This window comes from Myiozetetes cayanensis, unplaced genomic scaffold (genome assembly GCF_022539395.1).
Source record: "Myiozetetes cayanensis isolate MyiCay16 unplaced genomic scaffold, myiCay2020 scf2-11, whole genome shotgun sequence".
In the NCBI taxonomy this organism is placed as follows: domain Eukaryota; kingdom Metazoa; phylum Chordata; class Aves; order Passeriformes; family Tyrannidae; genus Myiozetetes; species Myiozetetes cayanensis.
In genome coordinates this window covers 53456011-53483172 of record NW_026087411.1, presented here as the reverse complement: position 1 = coordinate 53483172, position 27162 = coordinate 53456011, and the positions used below count along the sequence as shown (strand labels likewise).

At 36.6% G+C, this 27162-nt stretch overlaps 1 protein-coding gene across 6 annotated transcripts in view; it reads right to left on the bottom strand.

Moving 5' to 3' along the window:
* ZDHHC14 (zinc finger DHHC-type palmitoyltransferase 14) overlaps positions 1-27162 on the bottom strand; it is a 645017-nt gene that overhangs the window by 71674 nt on the left and 546181 nt on the right. The window lies entirely within an intron of this gene.

Here is a 27162-nt window from a genome sequence, read left to right as displayed (position 1 = left end):
ATAATAATACAGCATTTGTAGGACACTGAAAAAAAACTTAAGCTAGAAGAATTTAGATCTAACCAGCACACACTAAAAAATAAATACCAGAAGTTATTAAAGTCTAATAGCAGATGTTTGTGTAATTCTGTTCTGACACTGTTTAATGAAAGCTCTGTGCTGCAAAAGGTCTCAGAGCAAGGGTAATTAATAACAAACAGAAATAATCATGTTATTATTACTTTACAGAATTGCATTAAAGTGTTCATACTAGATAAAACTACCAGAAAAACTTGTGTATTCATTCCAATCAGCTTGTCATTTCTGTGCCATATCCACACATCATAGGTAAATGAAAAAGGGCATCGTAGAATTTACAAAAACAAAAATATATTTAATTGAATTAAAACTGAGGGTTTGGACCTCATATATTCTATGTGCACATATGCATTTTTATTATACAGATACATATGTAAAAAATGTTACCAATCTGAAAAGTTAGGATCAATTTTAAATCAATCTCATAATGCAGAAATACTTTTTTTCCCTACAAACAAGGAAGTGAAGTAACCATCAGAACAACACTAGCACAACAAGTAGTGTCTTCTCAATCCCTTGGTATCTTTAAATAAATGATGGATATACTTCTGGCAAATGCACTTTATCTAAGCACAAACTACATTTTGCTAAGCTAAGTCAAAAGGTTCATTTTCAGAAGAACTGGATGAAATATAAACACTTGTAGTATGTGAAGGATGGCAGCCTAGACAATTTAATGCTCCCTTCTAGCCACAAACACTATGAAAAATTGTCCCAAAAGAAACCATGCAATAAACACAGTATTACAATCAATAAAATCAAGCCCACACTCAATAACCTAAAAGTCCATCACTACCCTCTTTGCCAGAGGTAAAGATCACCTTTGGTTGTGTCATCCACAAAGTAGAACAGCAAAATGAATCCACTACACACCCTCCTTCCCTATATCCAAATGCAATTTGCTATGTACTTGAACGCATTCACCCCTCCATCTTGGTCTCACACACACTGATGTTCTTTTTAAAAAAAGGTTAAATAAATTAGGACGAGCAGGTTTGGGTTGTTGGTTTGTTTGTTTTTTTAATTACATTCTCAATTAGAATAATTACTGTCAGCAGGCAGCTTAATCTAATATGCAAACCATGGCTATTTACCAAAACAGAAACAATCTCTCACAGCTCCTAGAGCAAAGTCAAGTTACCCTTAAAGAACAGAACTGTACAGCCCCTTGCAAGCAAGCAAAGAAAACTTTGCTTGTATATATCTACATAATTTTTAAATATGCTTGTTCTTGCTGGTATTCTCTGTGATACATAATATTACATCAATATCTCTTGCAAAAGAAACTTACACTTCTAAAGAATAAAGTGATCACTTTAAAGAACAGTTCACTCAGTGATCACTTTAAAGAAGAGTTATCATTAGGCCTAAAAAGCATTAAAAGTCCTTGTGGCCAGGTTCAAAAATGTATTTAAGTTGTCTTTCTGAAATACTACTGATTCCATCAAGAAGTTAGGTATCTGAATATCTCTGTGGACCTGAGTCCACTTGTACACTAATCTCATATAAATCAATTTTATTATGAGAAAGATATGTTAATTTTTTTCTGTTATATAAAAGTAAAGTAAATAGTACTATGATACAAGTGATCATTTCTTTCAAATAAAAAAAACTCATTAATACATCCTAGCCAGGACTTTACATATCTGAAATTACCAGAAAGACAGTCAATTACCCTAAAAATATGTACAAGCATCCTGTTCAGGCCAATTTAGGATGAAGTATTTGCTGAAAACAAATTCGCCAATTCCTCTGTCCTCTATGGAGCTCAATACCATTAAACCTAAGAAGTAGTGAAAAACAAGAAGAAAAATCTATATGGCTTAGCTAACATTTAAATCAAATTTTAACTACATGTTAAACATGCAAGTTCAGAGAGTTCTCAAAGCAAAAATGTGGCAGTTGAGAGGCATGTGTCTCAGTTAAACACACATGAAAGCACGCTCTGAAGACAAAACACTGCCTATCTCTGTACAATTTTGTATCACTATACAAGGAAAAAAAAAAAAAAAGAAAGAAAAAAAAAAACGGGTTACAATATAAATTCCAAAGAAACTTTCTGTGCCAAACAACCACAACAGTTACTCTCTCTGGTTGCAGATCCAGCCTTTACAACTGCCACAGAATGCTTTGGCCAAGAACGGTGGACAATTACAGAGTTCTCTCACACACTTCATAATAATTTAGAATATATAAAAAACAACATGCAAAAGCATACATAGATATTTATGAGAAAGTGGTTGATATAAACTATTATATATGGCTTACTGGTGAGATTTTAACCAATAGCCTCAAAGTATCTCAGTAATTATTTTGGCAGTGAAAAAAAACCACATGATTTTGGGAAAAAAAGACATGATGAAAACCCAAAACTGTTGCATTTGGCATGTTGTTTTCATAAGAGTAAACTAGAGTCTATTCAAGACAGTATCACTCTTCCACTTGTATTACACTTCATTCTTTGTGGTCTGCCCTTCTAGGATTTTGTGCACAGTCTCTTTCCACTAAGGCTGGGATCACAGGCCTAAATTGAGGGAGTATGCTATCTCAGCTCCAAGTTTTTCCAAATAATTTTAAAGTTTCAACTATTTTCTGCCCCTGATTAAAAGGTTTAAACAGAGAGAAAGTAAGGGAAAGATAAAAAGCACATTAGTTACACTTTTGAGTAAATGTCATTTATGTATTTTCACCTCACTTTAAAACACCTAGTACCGTATGCACATGTATACAAAAACCACTCAAAATCCTCTGGTGACCATTCCACAACATAAGGAAAGTGAAGAAGAACTGAAACAAAGTTCAACCATTTTACTTTCATCTTGGATATTCTAAGGACCAGAGTGCACACCATCATCCTGTCCATCTACTTTTCCTTTTCCAGCTTCTTTCCATAACTTCCAAAAGACCAGGACAAACCTTCCACCTGACAAAGTACAAAGCAATAAAGAATATCTAAATTGAAAGGTAGAGGTGACAAAGAAATTAGTACTCTACTAAATCAACAGTTGTTGCCTATAGTTATCTTTTGTATTGTAAATACTGTGGGAGGAGGAGAAGAGGGTGGGTGTCGAGGGCACGTATTATATCTGAGGGTTCTCCGTGGCATTTTCATGGAGAGGAGATGCAGTTATTTTAAAAGGATTTTACAGACAATTTAAAAAGCCGCTTCACTACTTCCCCCCTTATAAGGATCCACCTGTTAAACACAAATGACTGAAAATACTAGGGTGGTAGACCCAAGAGAAAAACATGTCAATGGATCCACAGCAAAATTGTCTAGTTTGCTCCAATGCCTTGACAGCATAACTTCTGGAACCAAAGTAAAAAATGGTATTCTAACTCTCAATAGTCATTATATTTCTTCATCAAGTAGTCCAGTCTGGTATCTATATTTACTCTTTAGTCAACAGGGGAACAGTGTGCCTGGTTAAGGTGGTACCATCATGTTGAAAACCAGCAAAGTTTCTTTCCACAATTAAGCTAGAAGTCACAAGTACCATTTACAAAAACACATTAGCATTTTTGTTCATTTAGTTCAACAGTCAGCCAAAGGGTATCATTTCTGAAAGACAGGGGAAAAAAAACAGATCCTAATTTGTCTAGATGTTTTCTCTTAATCTCATAAGAGAAAAAAAAAAAAAAAAAGGAAATGCTGTCAATTCCTATTTTAAAAAGGCTTCAATTTTTAAACTGCTAACAGTGTAACTACAATTGTCTTTTTTACTCTGGCTCCTGCAAATCTTTCAAATGTTATATTTGTTATATCCTGCAACTGGTCTTGTTAACAAAACCAAAAGAATAAGTGCAACTCACAGAGTATGGTTTACTGTCTGAACAATCAAAACAGCTCTCAAAAATTATGTTAAATTGTATCTCCAGGCAGCTGTCAAGGAAAAGGGCAGGGCACATAATCTTATCTCTAAATTGTATGAATGAGTTTAAATAACAAAATACATCATACTTCCTATTTAAATTGCACACGTACGAATCATTAGAAAGCCATCATTGCATTTGTTTGGATTTTGCCATTCTCAGTTAGACAGGATCTTAATGCAAAAGGAAACAGTTTCATGTAGGCAAACATCTGCTTACACAGAAAAATGCATTTCCAATATTTTTATTAAATGAACTCTGAAAATTACTATAATCCACGTAGAACATCCCTTAACTAATAATACTTTGTCTACAATCTCTTTACAAATAATTCCATTAAAAATATAAAGCAATTACCATTATTCCTCTCAATAGGCCAAAAGTTATTGTCTTTGCTTAACAAAAACAAGCAAATGAAAAACCCACCATAAACCCAACACCTCACATTAAAAAATCCCCAGCAAACAAAACCCTACAAAAAAACCTCAAAACAGAGAAAACACCTCCTTGGGAAAAATGGTTCTTTCCAAGTATATGTATTAGGAGCAATGAAGACAGGTTGGCAAGTTAAAAAAGAATTGATCAAATACATAAAGAAAAATAACTTTTGTAACATGTAAGGTAAAAATAGTCTTTGTAAGTAAGGTTATAATTTCTGCTGCATTTCTGTTAAGTATGTTGTAACATAATTCCTTGTACCACAAGGAGGAAGGAAATCAATTTTGATAACAAGGCTATATTTCTGAAATAAGAATCTCTGCCAAAACAGGCCACTCTTCACTTACTTTGCAGAATGACTGACACACCCAAAAGACTAATTTGGAGTGATTCTTACTTTGATGGGAATTGTTCCCATCTCTGTTGACTGTAACAAGGAAAACGTTTGCTTTCCCCTGTAAGCAACTATCCAAGTGCAGATTTTAGTAATTACAGTATTCAGAAGAATCCCTGCATTTGGACTCCTGTTGTCTGAAAAGCAGCATTAAAACACGCTCAGTTTACAAATATTACAACTGGTCCACAAAATTGCTTTAACACTTTTTGATCTTTAACTAGACTTGCTTTAACATCCTTCCAGTCTCCTAACTATGCATTACTGATCAGCTCAGGACAGGATTCCACAACCAAGTGTCACGGCCTACAGACAGCCATTAAATAAAATACCCCCAAATTAGTTTTCCTTCATGCTCAAAGGTAGGCTTTACACTCTTTCAGTCAAACTCCCAAAACCACAATATCATCTATAAAGATTTCTACAAATATACTGTATGTTGTCTATAAGGGTATTTCCTGTATACCTTTCTGTGAGTTTACAACAGATAAATCCTTCTTCCTCTGTAAATGTCTAAATCCCAGCAGGCTTCTGGCAGATCACCAAAAGTAAACCACTGCACAAATAGCAAGACATAATTCCATCATTATAAAATGACACAGAAGAAGCAGACTTTCCAATTAATTTTAGCAATTACACACCTAAAACAGGGACTAAATTTAACATAAATTATTGTAAGAAAAAATAATCAACAGAGAAAATAAAACAGACTTGAAGTGTACCCCGAAGAAAGTGCTATAAGTCACATGCTGGTCAGAGCTATGATGGTTATTTACTCTTGCATTACCAAAAAAAAGTAAAATATATAAAGAAACTGCCTACTGGTTTAAAGGCACTGAGGTACCTAGGTTTCTTTAACACAGGAAGTTTTTATCTAGTCTTAAGTTATATACCTTAAAACACCTACCTAAAATAAAGACTACTACATAATTTTGGGTTGATCATAATGACGTATTATAAATAAGGGGGGGTTAATCTACTTAATAGGGTTTTTTTTTCAAGTATACCTGATATTTACAAATAGATTCATTTTTTCAATCTATGACTAAATATACATAGATTCACAGAAAATTGAAGTGTTTTCTGTCAAAAATTGAACACAGTAAAATATTTTCAAGTAGAAAAAAGAAAATAAAAAAATAACACTATGTTCTCCATAAGCACACAGAAATTTAATGCAAGCATAACTATGAGTTTAGAAACAAACCATCATGAGTCTTTGATCTTTAATTCTGTATGTTACATTATTTTCTAATCTTTGTGATACAAATCATTGTCAGTTAATACTAAAGATTCAAAAAATGTTTATCAGCCAACTGAAGCAGAAGAAAGATGGTTGTAGAACTATGGCACTATCCACTCCATTTGCTAAATCCCAAATATATCCAAGTGGTAATTGTAGTACCAATTTCAGTTGCATTTGTTAGTGTCGTGGTTTTGCCCATCAGCCCGTCCCTGGGGCTGAGGATGGTTTTGTCCAGGTGATTTCCGGACAAAAAACCAATCAAAAAGTTCAATGACGCCTTTGCTAATTACATCTTTAAGAAAACGGAAGAGAAGGTTGTGTCGCAGTTGAAATTAGGAGCAGCAGCCATGTAGGAGAGACGCGGTGGGCCCGAGGAGGGCCAAGGCCCCCTCCTCCCCGGCTTGGGCCGGGGGGGGCAGGTGAGGCACTGAAGTCTCCCTTCTCTCTTGTGAGAGAGTGGAAAAAAAAAAAAGTTTAAAAGGCGAACTGCTTAGACGAGAAACCGCTGCAGAAGAATTCCAGCCATGAGATAACAGGATTTTTCAAGGTCGAAGCTGGCAGCACAGGAAAGAGAAGAAAAGTTCGAAGGGGGGAGAACTGCTTTTTCTCCCTTTCGCTCTCCCTCTCTTCAGCAGGGTAAAGACTGAAAAATAAAACCCTGCCACCTGTAGAAGTTTGTTGGGGTGAAGAGACCCCCATGCGGCTCACAGAGGAGCTTGTGGATGCACCAGAGATTTGTGACTTTAACAGAGAAAGCCTTATGCTGGAGTAAAAGCGGCTCAGATGAGGCAGAGTCCTGTTAAAGACTTTGTGACCCTCGAAGGGATCGATGCTTATGCTGGAGCGAGACGGCTCAGATAAGCTTGGGATCTCAGTGAGAGATCCATGCTGCTGCTGTTGAAGATTTATGACCCTGACGGGTATTAGAACCTACGCTGGAACACAAAACGGTTCAGGTAGGGATGTTGGGATCCATGTGTGGGATCCGTGCTGCTGGTGCTAGAGAGAACCTACGCTGGAGCAGAAAATGGCTCAGGTGGGATATTGGGATCCGAGTAAGGGATCCAAACTGGACCCATGCCGAGAAGTCAATCAAGGACTGTTCTCCCATGGGGAGGGACCTCCATAGGGAAACAGGGGTGAACTATTAAACCATTATCCCCTGTAACCCTGTGGAAGAAGATCCATAGTAGGCAAGTGTCCCCTTGCAAGCCTATGGAAGGAGACCCTTCAGGACCTGGGTAACCCTCAGCCTTCGGTTTTAACCCAGGAGGGGGGTAGGCCCAGCCCTGGAGGCCAACACAGAATAAGAGAGAGATAAAGAAGTTCCAACTGCGACGAAAGTGCTGCAGAGTTACTAGAGAGAGAGAGAGAGAGCTGGAATTCTGAGAACAGAAAAAGACTGCTTCTCCTCCTTGGACTGATATAAAGGGAGGTGGAGGGGAGAAGTATCTTTTGTAAATACATAATACCTTTTACTTAAGTAGAATTGTTGTAAATATAATTCTTTAGTTTTAGTTTGTTAATAATAAATACTCATACTTTTTTTAATTCAGTCTCTTTTTGTCTGCATAAACCTTCTCTCAACTAATAGTAATTGTATGTGGGAGTATAAAAGTAAATTGAACCAGGGCAAAACCACGACAGTTAGAAAAAATTACGAACTTTTTGGAAGGACCCAGCTGAAACAAGTCATGGTAACACCAAGACCTCACTGATTTGTCTAGCATCACACACCAGTATGTTGCTGTTTCTACATAATACCTCAGTAAAGCCTACAATCAATCACACTGCTATATTGAAAACAGGTAACATTATTTACCTTTAATTTCTCTTTGGCACAGTACACCAGACTTTAAAGAAAAAAAAATGGAAAAAACCCCTCAACAAAATAGGACAAAGACAAAAGTAGTTGCAAAGTCCCAGTGTGAAGAACCAAGGTAGGCCTAAAGAAACTCATTTAGAGTTCTCATACAATAAAGAGAATGCCTTAAAAGCAGTATATTTAATAGACACATGGTAAAGTAGGGTGGGGGGACAAATATATGTTAAAGTACAGTCTCCAGCTAGCCTTCTTCCCTCCTCAGGCAGAAGCACGATTAGTTTGTTAGCACAGAGGGGGAATATGATACCAGGCAGTTATGACCCATTTCTATCTCACAGATTTTTAACCTTCAACTATGAAAGCTTTACAGTTCCCATATAGTTCCTTTAACATTCATTTTTTTAATAATATAAATTTCCATTACAGACACAAAGTAATAGAAGCACACACAAGGAGCCTGGCAGGTACTCATCTACTCATATCTCCCCTTTTTAATGAGCTACCACAACTGCAGTCCCAAAGATGAGAGTACCAGGAGAACAGGATTCCACATGTTGGTAAACAACTTACAAGTTAATTCTAATCAATAGAGCAGGTTAGCTGTTTGCTTATTAAGTGCTGAAGAAACTATCAACAGTAGTAAGTGAGAACAACTAGCTAAAGCAGACAAACGAGATCTCACAGATCTGCAAAACATCAGGTCCAATCAGGTGATTGTTACCTACCCAAATTACCTATTTGAACATTCAAATTAAGCACAGTAACTACAGCTATGCTGCAAGATCCATAAGTGTTCTCTCACTGTCAGATTGCTCCCATGCCATTTTAAGAGGCTATTCCCATGAAAACCCTGACTACTTGTCCCAGATGTACTTCAACAGCTTGAGAGAAGCAAACTACCCTCCACTTGCCACTGTGGACCAGTCTGTTGTCCTACCAGTCAATTTAGCATAGGTCCTGCCATGTGTTTGCCAATGCTTTCATCGCCTTTCTTCGTCTATAAGTTACCTTGTTAAATTCTAATTCTGAAGCTAACACTGGACAGATAAACCTGCTCAGACATGTTAAAATAATCCTAAGTACTAGTTCATTAAAATTCAGATGTTCAGTAATGCAAACACTAAGAATGGAATCCATAAGCATTTATTTTATGTAGGCCAAACCAAACATGTTTTCACACACTATTAATTTTTAATATATCTCTTGACAATGCTACTGAAACTCACTGGAAGGTCATAACACATACTGTAATTTAGAAATTTAAATATTTAGACCTCAATGTATCACATGGAAACCCTGTGGAAGTTTTGCAAGTTTCACATCCTACCTTTGATTTTAATTCTTTATTTAAGACACTGGACCACACAATTTTAAATAAGGTGACCGTGTAACTTTCTCCAGTGGCAGAAGATGGCTGCAGGCAATAGCCTTTTTCATGTTATATGTCAAGTCAGCTGATAAGTGTACATACTACAGCTCCAAGGCTTCCTACAAACTAAAACAGACATACACTGTCTGAGAAATCAGGCAGGCAGGAGCTAAACAACTTAAAACCATTATGTCCTGTCACATCCCAAACAACACAGAGAACCATTTTTTACCATCCTTCTACACATCCAGAGGTAATCACCTTAACTCTCCCAGCATCATCCTCTCTGAGTAAAAGAAACACTAATCTTTTTTAGGGTATTTGGGGTGGTGAGAGGGAAGGAAAAATTCCTGTGATGAAGCAAACTGCCAGTTTTGGTGATAGGTTCTCTAATTTTCAGAGAAATAAAAGGGAAGAAGTTTGGGAAATTGAAACAAAAATATTCATAACATTTCTCAATTCAACAACCTAACTTACCCCTTGTTAGGAAAGCAACACCCAAGGGAATATAGTGTCTTTCATCGTATCACCCTTACACATCACTTCATGCACCATCAGGACTATCAGGAAGGAAACTGAGTTCTCCAATAAAAGCAACAGAAAAAAGCACACGCTCAAGTAATTAACCACATGCCACTTCTGATCTACACTAACAGTTTACACTGACACTGACAGCGCTTAACAATTTTTGTACACATCATAAGTATTGCCTGTGAAGTCTTCCAAATACGTGAAGATTTCACTTCACAGAAATCATCATTCAAGTCTGAGCAAAATATTCTGATCTAATCTGATCTCTGAATGGATTCTTAATGCCCTATTTGTCATAGTTCAGTGACCGTCATTCACAAAGATTTCTTTTTACAGATTTTTTTATTGTTGTTTTGCACAAAGCACACATGATTTGTTGAATTGATATCCTGCATCTGACTAACCAATGCTGCAAGGACAAATGTACTATTCTGAAGAGTTCTATTTGACTATGTTAGTCCTACTGGCAGAGTACAAACCGAAAACAGAGTTTCTGAAGAACAACTTTCAATTTTAAGCATAAGAGTGTGAAAAAAGTCTGCAGGAAAACAATTGAGAAGATACCTTCTTAAAATATGTGGTGTTCCAAAAGATATTTTTGACTATAATAAGCAAGACTTTAGAGCTGGCCTTCAATTTGTAGGATGACTTGTGCTACAAACAACATTTCTAGAACCCAACTATAGTTCAGATATTTCTTGGGAAAGGATGTATTAGGTTTGTCTTTGAACAAAAAGAAAAAAAAAGTAAATATCATGTCTGCATCTGTCAGTGACCATTTTCTCCTTTTCAAAGATTTCACTCTACAAGTACACCTTTATTAAACTGGTGAAATAGATGTGTACACAAACATGAGATCAAAGAGACAGATGCTGATTACTGGATTCAAGCTCTCCCAGAAGACAGCCTCCTGTATCAAAGTCTGTTGCAATTAGTACTAAAATATACTTGATGTCTTACCATAAGAATAAGACAGTCCTTTAAAACTCTTATGTCTTCAAATAAAGGAAAACGTTTGTCTGTGGATGAATTTTTGTGTCAAGAAAATTCCAGTGGAACCTGCCAATATAAAAGCCCATTGCATTCAGCTACCTTAACAGGACATCCTCTCACTCATTTCCACAACTGCTGAAATCCCCTCAGTATCCTGTCAGCCCTTGCTTTAGATGAGGGCAGCCAGTGGCACAGTATTATATATGAAGGGTCAGTAGTTCTGAAATGATTCAATCCCATTGCTCAGAAAGACAGCTGGACATAGTGACCTTCAGAACAAGGTTCATCTTTTTTCCCAGGCTTTGTGGAAGAAAAATAAACTCAAAATGGCAGGGAGCCTCGATAACTAGCTGAGGAAGCAGCCAGTGCCAATCTTACTGCAAAAAGCCTACCCCAAGTCACAGAGTAATAATAAATAATTAACAAACAGCAAAGCAAAAGTAGTTTTGCTTCTCCATTCTGCATGTTTAGTATTAACTAGTTTTTGTGCCTGCTGATCAACAGCCACGAAAAATCTATACTGAAGTAAAAATTTTCACCCAGCATGTCTGTCACACACACACACCTCTGAGTTGCCTATAGTCTGATCAATGCCTGATCCTTTTATAACTAGTATATACAGTTAAAACACTAATTAGAGGTATTTTTTTCATGCATAGTAGACCAATACTGCCACTAGAGAACCAAGCTAACTCCTCAGTTTTCTCCACTGGCAAATGAACTTTAGTCCACTTCAGTCAACACAAGCTATCAAAAGGTAGAGTCATCTTACAAACTGAAAATAAATTTAGAACTATGATATATGACCAAAGCTGAAGCAGCAGTAAGCTTTCTGCACCTTCAAACAAACAAACAAAAAATTAATATTTAATGCTGATACATAAAAAGCAAAATGAACGCTGATTGTCAGAATTAGAACTCAAGAATTATGTTGGAAGCAATTACAAAAAATAATAGTAAAAAAAAAAGGTTCTGAAGCACTCCAATATGAAAATCAAAAACAGTCAATATAGAGTTGGTTTGCCTAATTATCAAACTACTTGTGTTACATTATCTTGTGAAGAACAGCATCTTAAGCATGTAAAATGGTCACAAAAGGAAAATTGTATACATTAAAAAACTATTACGCCATGGACTTTTCTAACCTAAATTTGGTGTAAATTTCCATGTCATCAAGACCCAGGTAGTTTCACTGGTCACTCTGCTATACCACAAGTTTGATTATGGACATGTACTTAAATCAAATAGCTCCACTTACGCAATTTGATTAAGACACCTTGACTCAAGAAGTAGTATTAGTATTTAGGGTTATAACATGGGGTTTGTATTTTTATTTCTATACAAGCAACACTTAGACACACTTAATCAAGTATTCTGTACAATGTATTATGTACCATGTTAAAAACAGATGATGAATCAAACCACCTTGTATTATACAGCAGAGCAAAAACAGAGCAAAAATGTTTCTTGTGCAGAAACATTTCCAGTACAGTAGGGCTGTGCAAGTCTATTCATTCACAATTGTACTTTGTTGCCTGCAAGGAGCATCTCCAGACCTTCACCATTTTCTTCCAAGAACTACACCATAAGCACTGTGAAAGGATAACTCAGCAGTGTCAAATAAGTGCCACCTGAACAGCCAAATGCCTTCTTTTGTAAAACTGTGCAGCAGAGCAACTCTTCCTTTCTAGTACTCTCGTTATCTATAGCACTTCCCTCCTCACTTAAAGAAGCACTAAACCAAAAGCAACTTTATGACACTTATTTGGAGGACTTGCAGAAATGAGGAGAAAATATGGTAAGACTACAGTGCCAGTACAAAATTAATGAAGCCCTTGCCTTTACTTTTCCCATCACTGAAACAGGTTCAAAAGCTATCTCAACCAGAAGAGGCAGTGCTGCCCCTTATGGCTCTCTGAAAAGTGCTGAAGGAAGAAGCATCAGTCCACAGAACAAAATGGTAAAGAGCAAGCATGTACAAGGTATTTGTACTACAAGAGAAGAGAAGAGAAGGGGAGACATTGTTTTGGGAGGGAATATGTGGACAAGAACAGAAATAGTGCCTGTTCGGGAACTTATCAGTCTAATAATTACACACAGAAAACCTATGCTAAAGCAAACTGCAAGACTGCTATATTCAAGACTGCCAAAATGAAATAAAATTCCAGCATGCCTGTAGAAGTTAAATTTGATACTCTCCTGCCAGACTCTCCTTCCTCTGTCATACGCCTTATGACAGAGCTGCTAGTTTCAAAACCCCCTAGCTGCCCTCACAGAGTCCTGCTTTGCTTAAAGCTGTGGGTGGGACATTTGTGGAGATGAACTGAGGTTTAAGCAAAGATGACTTCTGCATAGTCATAATAATACACAGAACTGGAGATGGCAGAAACTGGAAGATGTGTGGTGAACTAAGTAGTTTCAGTGTTTCTTCATTTACGCTCCATATAGCCACAGATGAAAGCAGCCCCACAGAGGACAGCTTAGCTCCCCAAAACAGCTGTGCTACCAAACTCATGAGTAGGCTGGCGTTGCTCAAAGCTGTAATTTCAGTGAAGGAGTTCTGCCATGCCCTTAGAGAGGTATGCCCAGCATAGGCACAGGTTTCAGATCTTAGTCGATAAAAATCAAGTTCTTGGCACACACATAAGACTCAAGCTTAGGCAATCAAATACTTTCATCAATCAACACAACATACATCTTTGAGAGACCATCACACTTGCAGAATCCTGCCTCTGTATAACAAAGTTTCAGAATAAGCCACTATCTCTTCTATATTTAATCTGCAAGCCAGTCTCCTGGGTCTTTCCCTCACTATGACGGCATTGAAGTAAAAAAGAAACCAAAACAAAAAACAAAACCAAAACCCAAGCAAAAAAAACCAACGATGGCCAGAGCTACAGAACTTCCCTGTCATGGAAGATTAGCACAAGAGAAACCAGGAACAGTAAGAAAAGGGAAAAGTACTGGAAAAAGGACTGAAAAAAACTCCCACAAAATAATTTGAAACCTTAAAGCACTACTGATATAACTACCTTTAACAGCCCTCTTTTCTGACCCACTCATAAAACAAATATATAAATAACCAAACTCCAAAGGGAGTCAAATAACAAAGACCTATGCACGATGCTGTCATTCCCAGAATTCCTAATTCCGCACTGATGAAGTAGGACTGCCAGTGTTTCATTCAACTATTTTTCATATGCTTATTTTTTACTTTCAGTCTCTGAAGTGACAGAGATGTTGATAGGACATAACATGCATAAGCAACTTAAGTGCAGTCCAACTCTGTCTACAGTATTGGATGCACTAATAACTGAAAAATCCAGCATGCATATCCAAAGTTATTACTACTTTACTTAAATGTACTAAATATGGCAACAAAACAACTTTCCCTTGAGTAAATTAAAATTTCCAGAAGCAAATACTACAGCAAATACTTCAGTTCTTCTCCACTTCTTGTTCCCCCCAGCTCCCAAACCTTCTGCATGCACTGAACAATATGCCAACATTATCTGTCTTTTCATCATTCAGAATATGAAGGCAAGTATAGCTGGCCTAGGAATGCACTCATTCTGGATGAATAACAGAATAACTGTGCAACTCTTATCTGTAGGGTTGAACTTCAGTAATAAGTTACACAAAATCATTGACCTTTATTTTGCAGTCAGAAAGAATACTTGCAATAAAGATCAAATTAAAACAGTGTTTCAATGACAGTGTTATTTCAATAACAGTGAATTACCTTTGCAACAAATGTCGCTCCTTTTGTGTTGAACCAAGAAGCAACAAACCTATGTTCTCCTTTCACAAATGCCATTTCTTTGTTGCAACAGCAAGCACTAGTGCCAATAACTGTTTAAAAACAGTTTTAGAGCAGGAAATAAACTTACTTTTACCAAGAACAGTCAACCATTGGGTAACTGCACCTTCAGACTATCATTTAGCAACTTTAACTGTTGGTTAAAGTTTGCTAGGATGCAATAATAGAAAGGTATGTGAATTGGGAAGGGCATGTTTACCTTTCAATTGAGCTGGATATCAGCCCGTAACAGTTTCACTTACTGGGATAAAAGTATGTCAGTTGTTTTTCTCATATCAGACTGTTTGGATTTTCACATTCATAGTCAATTGCCTGTTTCCGAAACTCATCTGGAGCATGAGCTGAGTAAAAAAGCAAAATTATTTTACTCCACCCAGTCATAATACACTTTCCTCTGCAATGTCCCTCTGTCCCTCAGCACATTACTTTTCATACGCTCAAGTACTGGAAAGGAGATTTCAGTTTTCAGAGGCTAGCATTAAAAACAATGCACAGCGCAGCCTGATCCTAAAAGGATCTAGGGTTCATTACATTAGGGGAAAAAAATCCATATTTTACGCTGTAGATGAATAACTTGAAACAGTGATAAAAAGTCTCAAAGCCTCCATAGCTCAAGGTAAAGAAAGCCATCTGAGCTTTCTGTCTTGTAAAAGAAGAATGATTATCCTTTCAAGGTCTTACATTGAATTCGATTAATCTCTGTCAGATTTCAGTCCACAACTTCTTTCCTGTCTTCTGCTCCACAGACAATCCCTTCTGCTCTAATTAGCTTTAGGTGTCTTATTTAACAAAATCATTTTAAAGGCCATTTTTTTAATTGCTCTGTGAATAGAGGCATACACTTCAACTACCTCTTGCATGCAGGCTGTTCAGATTTCCATTAACTGCTTTATGGTTCTTCCTTCATTCTTCTAAACTGAAAGTTTCAACATTTACAGTAGCAAACAAATAAGCAAAACAAAAAAAAAACACCACCCAATCAGGCAGCTGAATGGGACTGTAGAGAAACAGACAATATCCCTGTATTGTTTGCTACCTCAGATGAAGCACAGAAGAAATAGCAGAAATTGACAATATTCCTTTCCTGGTTCAGTTTAGCATATTTTGAGTTAACTCAGCTGTTTTTGTACAAACTAAGGTGAAGAAGCATTCATACAGCTTTTCATAGGCTCTGCTATCAAATGCAATACAATACATTGGCTCTGGAGTCTGGATATGGGGAACACAGACTACAGAAGGAACAATGCAGGAAGAAAAATTGCTTCAGTTACTGCCCCATGTTGTGTAACAGAATTGCGTGTAGTGTGTCTTAAAAAAAAAATCATAAAATCCCTAAGACAAACTACTATGGAACATTTAATAATGTGCATTTAATAATTTGAAGGATGCTGCAATTCAAGTTCTGCAAACTAGAATCCAGTTACTTCAGAAATAAAGTATGGTTCAGAAGTCAGAACTCTGTAAATTCTAATTAAGCAACTAAGATATTTTGTTCGCACCCTCACAGATGCCAAACTGAGCCAAGACTTCACAACAAGTTTCCTCAGGTTGAGATATGGTTTCAAATCACAGCTAAGATGATATAACAATCTCTTCCCTCTCACTTCCTCCCTTGCACTAGTACTAACATTTTCCTCAACTTTTAGGGATCCAGCTCAGTGATCTAAAGCAGCAGAAAGTTTTTCTTTGTGTAGGCAGAAGGGAAGGATAAGCTCTATGCAGGAAGGGAACTCCCTGAAGTGGCTCACCATTGGGTGGGGAAAACAGCAGAGCCAGACAAAAGAAGTGACATCTGAGGCCTGGGAGAAGGGAAGAGGTGGGTCCATCTTTTTCAGCAGCCTACAACCAGATTCATCTTGCTGCAATGGAGAATGCTAAACAGAAAGGAAATTGGGATGCTCCTATGAAATACTCTGATGTTTTGTTTGAATTCTTAAGCAGAATCTCAACCCCTGCCCTCTCAGAAAAAGCAGCCAGATCTACAGGCATGAAGTTCATTCTGAAAAACAGTGCTTTGAATATGTGGTATGGGAAAATCCTCCCTTCGGCTTCCACCAGCCTCGGAAAAACTTAGCAGTGATCAATGCCATGAGACATACAGACACGTTTTGCTGAAATAGAATACACTGCTTCATTTAAGCTTTCTTTGCTTATAATTTTATTTCCAATTATTATCCCAGAAATGGACATCTGCCTTACTGGAATTATTTACACATTTTATTTTTTTAAGCAAATCACCATTTAAAGGGAGTTTGGATTAATCTGACATATCTAGGGTGTTTTCTCTTCCCCAAAAATAACTAATCCAGCTTTAGCAGCTTTTCAGACAAGCCATTTCATCCTTTATGTTTAGAGTCCAGAAGCTGGAACACATTATAATTTAAGGTACAGGAGTTGGTGTGAAGCTGCTACTGTCAAGGCAGGCTCAAGGAAAAACCTGAATCTGCAGGATTCAAACAACTTTTTTACCTGACTCAAGCAGTAGAAGACAGACACTATGATTTTACATATCTTTGCAATGATATAGGCAAACAATGAAGATCACAGGAAAAAAAAAAGGCACTACAGAAAGGGGAAAACTAAGCCCTTGAACTTCACCTTTACTGTCTCCCCATTCCTTCTACAGCAAGAGCACTCTTAGTTTATTAAGGTGAACAAGTGGCTAGGAACAGTAAATAGAAGGCAAGAAAAGTTCACAGAAGTTAAGCAAGACACAGAAAAACTGATGAATACATAAAAGTGCTGGAACAACTGCAAACAGAGACATTCTGTATGAAATGAATTTTATTTAAAACTTAATTCTGTTATTTACATGACAAGAAAAGACAATACTTACTGTAATTCAGCAAAACCCAGATGAATAATAGAGGACAAAGCTTGGTGAGGAACAGCACATAAGTGAAAAAAAGCAGGAAAAGAACCTCCAAAGAGTGTTGGAAAGTGCACTTTGAATGGAGAAAGCTACATTCAAAGGTGCAAAAATAGAAGGAGGGACAGAAAGTACATATATGCCTATTTCACTTGCAATTTTTAAGTTCTGTTCGACTTTAGGTTCATATCCTTAGACTAGATAAAACTGAAGTTTTCTTGAGGTATGCATGTGATAAACAGGTCATCAAAACAAGATTAACGTTATCTTACTAGATATATACCTTTTGCTGTCTTCTGCTAAGTTCTCAGATATTCAGGTAACACAGAATAGCTGAGGTAGGATGGGACCTCAGAAAACTGAGTCCAACCCCCGACCTCCGAAATCAAGGCAGGGTCAGCTAGAGGAGACTGCTCAGGTCTACATCTCCTTGGTTTTCACTATGCCCATAGTCTCTCTAGATAACCTGTGCCAGTTTCCATCATTCTCATGTCAAAAAAACCCAAACCAAAACAAACAGACAAGCAGACTAAAAAAGAAGAAAACAAAACAAAACAAAACCAAACAAACTACCCTTTTTTCTTCTGTTTTAATTCATTTTGTGTCCTGTCATTGAGCACCACTGAGAAGGGTCCAGGGCTCTTTTTTTTCCATTTTCCCTCTCCAGTCAAGAACTTGCTTTAATAAAATTCCCCAATGATCTTTCTCTTCTCTAGGTTAATTCACTCAGGCAAATCAATATGCTCTTTACACAGTGCACTCCAATCTTTGGTACCACAACATGCAATACAAATCATGTTGAATGATAAAAGTATCTTAAAACTGGTAATTTTTTTCCCCTCTGTAGAAGCACTATGAGTTTCAGGTCTAAGGAAACCAGACTCACAAGAAGCAAATTTATTACAGAGTTGCAATGCTGATTAGAGAGAAGTCTTAGTGCTTTTAACTGCTCTGCATAGTTCCAAATTAGGAATAAATTAGGAACAATTATAACACTTTCACACACTAACTGAACACTAGAAAACCCTTTTTGTCAATAAAAGTGCTTACTAAGGAACATACATAGATGTGTCATGAAAATCCACACCATGTGCGCAAACAAGCATGCCAGCAAAATTTAAGTACAGGCTGGTCTGACACTTGCTTCTCTGGCCTGAATCATGGCATTCATAACCAGTGGGATATCTCACAAGTGTAATGGACAAGAACGATCAGGACTGCAATTTTCTGGTCAGATCAAAACATACAGACAGCTCAAAAAAGAGGGTACATAAAATTTATCACAATCAGAAAAATTTTGTATTGGTACTCCTTTTAAAGGGAGTAGAGGGGAAGCTTCCAATTCCTGATAATGTTTTAAATCTACATTCATAATTTGAAGTAATATACTGAATATTTATGCTAAAATACGAACAAATTCTAGTATATCTGTTCTTGCTCTTAAGAACTGATATATATTGATCATATGTACAAGAAACGCATACTAAAACCAAATTTATTTCATACGTTCACTCAATGCAGCCAATGTAAAAATGTTGTCTTGCACTTAAACTATAACTTGAAATTCACACCCTCAGATTTTATGTACATCAACTTCTGAGTTCAGGTTCTCAGTTTTCAATTTGATTCTCAGGATTCTATTTAATCTGTTTTGAAACTTTTTTTTAAAATAAGAGTAAAATTTTAAAGAAGCAGCTGAACTGACTGCATATTCACCACAAAAAATGCATCCTGCCAGTATTTATTGCAGTAAGCAACTTAAGGGGACAGCAGGAGTGGGAAAACAAAACCAAACCAGCTGTGATCTCATTAGCCAAGCTCATTATGTAAGACCTCATTAGCCACCATCCCACAACAATGTGGATAAACCCTATGGACACTGATGAAAAGGGGATACAGGCACTGAATAATCATACAGCACTGCAGCACACTATCAACTTAGTAGCTGAAGTTCTAGAACATATTTATGTAAGAGCTCCACTAATGCACCCTGTAGAAAGCCCATGGTCAGGCTTTGCAAATGCAAAGCCCCCTTTGCTTACTAATTGCAGTACAAACAGGAGTTCAAATAGGAACTTGTAAAACAGGGCAGGGGACAGGGCCTGTGTTACATGAAACCAACACTTCAAAACACTTCAGTCTCCTTCCATAAGCACGTTTTATGTTAGTATTATTTAATTCTTCTGCAACATGAGAAATATGAACAGAATTTTATTTTGGGCTATTACACACAGGTTTCATCTTGATTTCTCAATTTGTCTCCCTTAATTTATAAAAAGTAATCACTCATATTAAGTTCTTAAAAAAAAAAAAAAAAGGCCTGTAATTATATAAAGTTTAATAAACTTTTGGTAGTTCTAGGTGACTTCAAGGGATTTTTCCCCCTTTTCCATCAGTTTTGTCCCATGAAAGATGAACAGCACTGTATAGTACAAATATTTACTGGTAGCCTGGATCTCAAGTCAGCTACTACAGCCTCACGTAGAAGAACCATTAATCAGGATAACAAAAATTTCCTACATAAAGTTGTTTAACTTTTTAAGTAATTTTTTAAAATATTTCAGTATTATAAGCCAGTGTTGTGGGTTTTGGTGTTTGCTTTTTTTTTTTGGACTAGGCTATTTTGAAATAACAATGCAGCTTAGAAAGTTATGCTCAGCTTTCTCCTCTTCTGCTGTAATTTTCACTTTTCATTATTAGTTCATGTTTGAATGTTATAGCCAACAATTTAACGGTGCACTAGAATGGGGAGATCATTTCCTTTAGAAACTTAGTTGTTTAAAGAGAATTTATATATTTAATATCCAACTCAAATTTCAGCATTTCAGTTTCTACTGGATCTACAAATAAGCCCAGGTACTTTTTGATAATTTTTTTTTCTGGAAAAAAAAAATAAAAATTAAGAGAACAGTTTGGTTCAAGTTCTGCACAGACTAATATTTTCTCTTTTCCTTCTAAAGGAAGATAATTTCTCAGTTATCCAGATCCACTGATATACTTTGTTTTGTATGAAATACCATTTACAAAATAATAATGCAGTATACTATGACAGAAAATAAATCATGTAGCAACAAAGGTATTTTTTGCATTATTAGTCCAATTCTAAACATAAGTGAAAAGAATACTTTACGTGAACCTATACATATAACATGATTCCCGAGAAACTAACTTGAGAAAACACCTGAAAAAGTCTGTCTTTCCTCCAAACACTGTACAAAAATTTCCGCATTAATATGAGAAGACTTCCAGTGATGGCCACATGACAATACCAGTCTTCCAAGAAGAACTTATACAAATTTCAATAGTGTAAAACCATTCAATATGACTCTCCCTACATCAGTCTCCAGAAGATACATATTACACCACTGGCACACATCCATTCAGATAAAGGGACAACAGTACCTACTCAAGGAAGAACAAAATAAATCAGGCATACCATGCAGATTATATCAGCAATAGAAAGCTCAAACTTTTGAGTGATAAATTAAGATAGATTGTATCAAACTGTTACAAAATTACATGTCTAGCCTCACATTGTAGAGACTCAAGATGTACAGAAGTATTATCCATCAGCATTTGTAAATATTTGAAGATATTTATACAGGCAAGAACAACTAAACTATCGAAATTACCTTTTTTCACCACTCTGGAAGGGATATCAAATATTCCAGGTGAGAATTTACACCTATCTGCAATTATGATGAGCCTAAAAACCACCCCCCAGCCAGCTGTAATGGAATTTCCCCTCTTTCTGCAAGGGGTCAGGGTGACATCGGGCAAAGATGATCACAAATGTTCACATTTCACTCTCAAGATGCACGTGTATTGATGGTCAAAAGCTACAGTTACACAGTGATTTTCCCATGGTCCTAACAGGACATGGTAACTGAGAAGCCAACATCCCTTCTTACACCAATGTAGTCCCTATTTTCATTGCCCTGCACCTCCGCAAAGAAAACATGAAAATATAAGTAAAACAAGAACTAAAATTATGTTCAAAACTTCTCAATGAAACAGCAGATGAAGACCATCAACTAAGCTGAATAAAAAAAAAAAAATCCCCAACCAACAAAAAACCTCAAACACCCTCAGAATAAAAGAAAAAAAGCTGTTTAACATTTCTTTTTGAAAAGCAGTTAGCATTACAAAACGTAAAAAGTTTCTGCAGTTTCAGGGGAACTAAAACTTGTGTTTAGAAGTATGAGTTGTAAACCTTGAGAGGTTATCCTTCTGTTACCCTCACAGAATTTTACCCTGAAAAATGAAGCATTTATCATTATCCATTTCCACATAAATAGACCGAGCCTTGAAAAGTAGAGATGCATGACCCAGTATCAAATGCTGTTCGTTTTTGGATGATAGGATTTCAGTTTATATCATACAATTAGTTCAAAGCAGGTTTACAAGCTTAAACTAATACAGCTGCTCAGTGAGGTACTACTATAAGGTCTGGTAGTACAAAACGAGGGAAAAACTTCAGCAGACATACTTGCACAGATCACCAGGAAACTTAAAAGATTAAGCAAACTCTTTTGCGACCAAGGAAAGAAAAGTCCCTTGTCAAGGAAGAAAGCATTAGATATACTTCGTATGTGAGAGATATTTGACTCTAATAGATAACATTTGCAGGGCACTTAAGTGCAAAGAATAAAGAACACCTGGTTCGAATGCATATCAACCCTTAGAAATCTGTCGTATCATTTGGTATAACTATATAAATTCGATACAAAAAGTGAACCCATAAGATTAGACTTAACGTGTTCCATGTCTTTTTCACTAACTTATCAGACACATATGGCAAAATGAGAAAGTGAAATATTGCTCCAGTTTAGTTTTGATGACAGGGTTTTTTTAAAAAACACCTACTCAACACTGCATTCACCTATTGCCTCTATGCAGAATTAGACAGCTATTGCCTTCCAAGTAGAAAAGGATGCAGTCCTCTTGTTGAAAAATAATTTTAGTTTATATACCATGATTTTTGCTTTAAAATCCATTTTGACAACTTCAGTGGGAAATGCCCTGTGAGCTCATAGCAGCCTTTAACAGCTGAAGCATATTAGTAGCACTTCCTTCTAAGGAACTCTTAGTTTACGGACATTGCCATCAAAAGACGCAAGTAACCTACTTGACTTAAGAGGAGATGAAGAAACATAAAGAAGGTTATTACATGAAGAATATTCCACCTACTTGGAATACAAACCTCACGCTAAGAACCCAGCTCTTGCAAGAGCAGAAAACACTTGCCATAAGATGACGATGATTGTTGATACCACAGTGAAAATGCTCAGCTTACTGACATCAGTGTTTACACATCGAGGTTTGTCACAGTGAACAGCAAGTTACACCACTTTGCCATAGAAGTTCAATATTGAACAATCTACATGGCATCAGAGTGTGACTCATCAATGTCCTCCACTCACACTGGTTTTCAAAGTGGGAGGCATGGAGCAGGTTGCCAGCGACTGCGAGAGAGGATAGAAATCAATGGCTTGTACACACATAGACACATAAGCACAGTCTCAGTTAAAATAATTTTCTAGCATCCATCTTTTGCAAAGACAATGGAATTACACAAATGCTCACCAAAAAAAAAATTATCAAGGGTTAATTAGCTCAAAACAAACAAACTAAAAAACCCTCCAGTTTGTTCAATCAGTGTAAGCCTCAAATGGTATCAGAAGTGATAGAGCTCTGACTCATGTTTACAGAGAAAAAAGCTGCACTGCTTCAGCCCTTCCAGCTTCCTACCATCTGCTTCAACCTTCTCCCAGAGCCACTCACCCTGCAAACGAGTTGACAGAAGAAAACATGACTGAGTTGGATGCCTGAGTCAATTCAGTTCAGCTGGCATCTTCACTTAAAACCACATTTTATGGGAAGTTTATTTTGCCTGCCTGAACTGAGGCAGCTCAGGTGCAGACATGTTCCCTCCTGCTCCCTGCCCAGTAAGGTCCAAGAGGAAAGGGAGCTGGAACAGAGGGGCTACTCACAGTAGCAACACACCGAAACTTGTCTTCCACTGCTCTGGAACTTGGGAACTTGTGCATCCATACAAGATTTGTCATTTAACAATATGCCCATTTCAGAAATCCTATTGTGTTAAATATCATTCACCCTCCATTTTACTTTCCTGTAACCTGCAAAATCAGAATCCCAAATGACCAGAGGCATAAAGGGCTCTTTTCTGAGTATGTATACCTAGCTGAATAAGTGCAGTAAGTATGAAGTGAGTTAGTTCTACCTCCATTGCACAAATAAAGGACTTTATATATATGTAAATACAATGGTTGAACTGGCTAGGTACAGCAGCAGATCTGCCCTTTAGTTACAGATGCTGTCTTTGCTCTGGGGAAAGGAATTTGTTTTCTGAGCTTTTCATGAAGCTACCTTGATAAGTGAGTACTGAATACTTTAGAACAATATGCATGTGTGTGTAATAGGCAAAGGAAAAAAGAAAATGAAACATAACACCAAATTTACAAGAAAAAAGAGAACAGCTAAATACCACAAGGTTAGAGTTAGGATAAAGTTTCAACGTAAAGTAACATACTGAAATTTTAAAAACAAATTCAGTAATTCGTGGTGTCTCATCTTGAGCAATTTAAAATTGGCGTAATTTTTAAGAACAACTCAAGCACAGCATCCCCCTTAGGACCCAAAAGTGCTTGCAATCATTCATGTTACATTTAACAGACAAGTTAGAAATAAAACTGCTTGTTATGTGCATTCTTTTCCTCTGGAAGAGGAGGGAAACAGGAATTATAAATATTTTACCTGCTTGAAAGCTCATGGTTTGTTGCTTTTCTTTTAAGCAAATCCTAACTTATCTCTTTGAAAATGAAAAAGAACAGTGAAATGATAAAAGGAAGAAGCGGTGATGGAGTACAGAAGAGATAAAAATCAACAGAGAGAAAGGAATAAAACCAATTGAAAGCAGGAGCTGGAAAAAGTAGGCAGGAAAAAGCACAGAAGCACCAACATGAAGAAACAAAGATTACAAGGCATGGCTCAATGTCAAAAGCTATCCAGGTCAAAATGTATGACATATGTTTGCTTTTGGAGACCTAAGATTTGCTGATTTGGAGAAATTTATTTCTCCCCTGGAGAGTATTCCAAAGTATATGAGATAAAGCTCTGGATGAGTGGGTGTCAAAAGTGAAATTATAGGAAGGGGAAATCACATTGGAGAAACAAGTGAAGCCAAAGGATAAAGGACATGTTAGCATGATGCTTTCCAAGGAATTAGCTGCCAAAATAATCTCTTTCCTACTTCCCCTCTTCACTGCGTGCAACCAGGGAATGACTTGGACCATGAGTACCTATTTTCCAGTTTCCAAACCCAAAAGGAACAAAATAATTTATTTTAATCATAGGAAAAAAAAAATCAAACAACTCCAAGAACATACAGGGTATCTTCCTCTTCAATGACAGTTTGCCCTTACACTTCAGACACATAAGGCATGTGCCCATTTCAAAACCACTTTGTTCCACATGTACACAAAGGAGTGAAAGACATTTCTGTCACATTCAATAAATAGCTGGTTAATGAGAAGCATCATAACCAAATAAGCCAATGATGGCAATGACACTTAACAACTCAGGATGTTATCAATTGATCAATAAATAGTAACTTCACGATACTAGAAATAAATGAAATAGAAACTTCTTCAAAGTAACACTTTATTAAAAGACTTTCTTTTTTCTAACACTGACAACCTTCTGGAGTTGCAACATCACTAACATACTGAACGCCATTCTCATAGTATTTAGTTTGGGTTTTAATTAGCCTTCAGAGGATGAGTAATAATTTTTCAATTGCAAGTGCTTTCTAAAGACCAAAATCTACCTTATAATTATAAAAATAAAATACCATTGCCACCCTCTACTTTGATTTTCCTTGAAAGGAGAGTGCAAGTGATACAAGAATGACTCAAGACCAGCACATAGGAGAATTTCTACAGTTATATTATATAAAGCCCAAGATTCTTCCCCGCTTCAAGACTGCCAGTTAGAATACGCACCAACTATATATGAAAATGCTGTAGCTTGACTAAAAATGTTGTCAATCACATATGGTTACACTGCAAATAATCTCAAAGACCTGACAGAATTCAACTCTGATAGAGCACGTAACTCAGAGTAGTAATGAAATCAGGTGGTGATGAACAGCCAGCCGCTCATCCTGCTTTAGCAGTTCTGAATCATGCAGCTGCAGAGAAAATTTCTCTCTGAAGGGGCAAAGTGTTAAAACATACAAATAAACTGTAAATAGTGATTTGATAAATCAGTTTTACGATCATGACCATAAAACATTACAGTTTTGATCCTACATTTACACTTGCCTTCAAAGGCTACGCTGAAGATGACAAGACTGCACACAGATGCAAGTGTCAGCCCACACAGAAAAGGTTTACAAAACTCGGCAAACAGAATACAGTAGCACCCAATCCTGATGCAGTACTGTCAGGTTACACCTTTAATACCCCTTCAAAACCAGAAAAGTAAACACTCTTCTACTGTAGATACCATCATTGACTGTGTTATTTTAACTACTCACATGATATTCAAGGTTCATAATGTATGCAGAAGATTTACGATTAACAAATCCCTCTAAAGTAATCTGAAGCCCACTAATGACAATTCATCTGCTGAGCTCACATATGCATTTAGCCACTGGTTACCTGCTGTGCATTTTTACCTTCATTACTGCTACCAGTGCTGTTAAAATGATCTGCATTTAACAGGTACAATTTTGGGTTTGGTAACGCCACTATCTTCTTGCTTGAAGACACCAAGTAATAAATGACCTTTGTTTTTCAACTGTATCACTTAGAAAAGCAAACATAATTCCTGTAGGCAGCACTGAACCTCAGTTATAAATAACAGCTCCCATTCGAGAAAAAAAGTAACGTGAAGATTTTTTCTCTGCCACAAATCAAACTACAATAATTTAAAATAGGTAAAGTAGCACTAACCCTTTAAAAGTAATTCAATTATTGTTATATTAAAGTGTTTTAGAAGTATAAACACCCTTGTACTTGGTGCTTAAATAAAAATAAGTAAATAAAAGTCAAACTGTATTGGTCATATCAAATGCCTAATTCTTTACTGCCATACATAATTAATTTAATGACTCCAACGTAAGTGCAAAAATCAGTATATTTGATTTGCTGTTACGGTGTGTTCACTTAACATAGATGAGAAGGACTCTGGAAAATTCAGAGCAACAGTGAAAAAAGCCCTAGAAGGACAACACAAGCTTGCTTAAAAAAAAATGCAACCCAAACCTCCAAAGCAAACACAGCATAAACTAAGACCAAACTCACAAGTTCTCATCACAAACAGAAACTAACGCTGTTACCTAGTGGTGGAAAGCTAGGTACATGCAAACTAGTACGGCTCTTTAGTTCTTTTCTCCTCACTTGGAATTCTCATCTACAAGCTATTAAACGATGTCAAGAGAACAAACACAGACCTAATTAATAAATTAAGGAAAGATACTGTTTTTCTTGCATTCAGTTCTGCGACAAAAGGTCAGTATTTTTGCACCTGCCAGTTTTGATTTTCAGAGTAATTAACCAGTAATGTAGCCATCATTTCCTGGCCATGCCAAACCTGTTGTTTTACACTCCTCATGCAACATTAGCAAGAGCTTTTATACCTCTGGTATAAAAGCCTTCAACGTTAATCCTCAAACATTAGTTTTTCAGAGTATGATAAACC